The sequence below is a fragment of the Penaeus monodon genome, chromosome 22 (genome assembly GCF_015228065.2).
Source record: "Penaeus monodon isolate SGIC_2016 chromosome 22, NSTDA_Pmon_1, whole genome shotgun sequence".
Lineage (NCBI taxonomy): Eukaryota > Metazoa > Arthropoda > Malacostraca > Decapoda > Penaeidae > Penaeus > Penaeus monodon.
This window is the reverse complement of record NC_051407.1, coordinates 23,311,910-23,313,763: the sequence shown is the minus strand read 5'-3', so window position 1 is coordinate 23,313,763 and position 1,854 is coordinate 23,311,910. Positions and strand designations below refer to the sequence as shown.

Here is a 1,854-nt window from a genome sequence, read left to right as displayed (position 1 = left end):
CAATGTGATTGCTGTGAAACACCCAGATCCAATGGTTAAAGACTGCACCAATGAACATGTAAATTGTTAGAACATCTACATATTTCCCATGAAATGTCAACAACTAACATAAAAAAGTTACTAAGGGAATACAAAATATAAACCAAAATACCTTCAAAACTGGGGATGTCTGGAGCCACTACCATTTCCTCTTGACTGGCATTTGCAATGTGGACCTGGTTGCCTTGCTCCTGCTCCTGCAGCGTGAGGGAACTCCAGGTGGTCAGGGGATCTGTGGTCTTCCTCTTTGTGTGTTTGATCTCAATCATAGCTCGCTCTACGGGTTCTTCTAAAGAATCTTTTGAAGAGGTATTTTTGCTTAGAACTCGACTGACTAACTGGAGTGCTCCACAGGAATTCATGGTATACACAGAGTACATCAGACCATCTGAATGTGTGGCATCTGAACCTTCCTGAAATGAAGTTCCTTCAGGTGAGCTTTAAAGCAAACGTTAAGTCTGTTTGTTTATATAGTTTATATATAGGGTAGGATGTAAAACCAGTCACATTCAGAATAATTCCAAGTAAACTCATTCTTGTATGAGGCAATATTACACACCCACATATACACAAAAACACAGGCGCATAATATACTCTGCACACAATCAAACATAAAAAAAGATTCTAAGGGAATACAGAATATAAACTGAAATCAATCAAAGCATAAAAGTCTTACAAATGATCCAAGAGAATCTCGCCTTGGCCTTCTTCAAGTTGAGTAGAGTTTGCATAGTCAAGGTCCATATTTTCATCTAAAGCTGTCTGTAGTGGAGTTGCCAGGACACATTGTCTAATTGAGAATCAGTCCCTATTCTTGGATTTGCATCTTTGCAATCTCTTTAGAATCTATATCTTTGAGAGAAATATTATTCACATCCATGTCATCCTGATCACACTGTGATGATCCTGCACTTACAGAATCTGAGACACAAGGAATTTCTTGCTTTAAATGAAGCAGAGGTGTTGGACTCAGAAAATGTGAAAGTTCTGCTGCCTCACATGACTTCTCTTGAGAATCAACATGTTTATCTTTCCCTAGTAAAGGAACTGTCTTAAGGTGGTCAGACAACAGCCCAGGACAATTACAAATTGAACATTGAGAAACCATTTCTGTTTGGACCTCTACATCACAGACTGGTAGAAGTGATTCATCTAGTTTCACTACCAGATTCTGGAAAAGGAAGAGATAATGAAAAGGGTCATTACTCAATCATTACTGACTGATAAACATTAAAATATAATGCATAATACCAGATTCCAAAAAAAGGTGCTATTTCCAAGAAATTGGTAATTCACACAAACATATATATGTACATTATCTCACATTATTCCATCAAACAAATATTCTATATCAGACTGCAAGTCCCTATATTTAAAGTAAAAGATCAGTGACTGAATATTTTTTAATTCTAAGTAAACAAAAACAAAAAAAAGCTGGTCTAACTAGACACTTATTAGGTTTATACTTCAGCAGACAGTATAATAGGTATATTAGCAAATTGGATACCAGTGACAAGCACTACACTAAAATAAATTTCCTACCCTAAAGCAAACAGCAAATTGTCATTTCCAGTTCAATTTCGGAGTAGAAAAGCTCAAAACATTAACTTTAAGAAATTAACCAAATTAAATAACCATTTTGAAGGATCCTTTCATAATAAGAAGCATGCATCTTTTGTTTTCTTATCAGTGTCCATAGTTGGAGCATTGTATGGAATATGTCCTCAGTACATAGGCAGTGCTGTCATACTGGCATAATGGCTGAAGAAATGATATGCTAATCACATTTACATGAAAAGTAAAGTTTATCAAGAC

The 1,854-nt window shown here is 35.9% G+C and overlaps 1 pseudogene; it reads right to left on the bottom strand.

The window, feature by feature from the left end:
* The window catches only part of LOC119587021, an 8,322-nt pseudogene that overhangs the window by 3,343 nt on the left and 3,125 nt on the right, over positions 1–1,854 (bottom strand).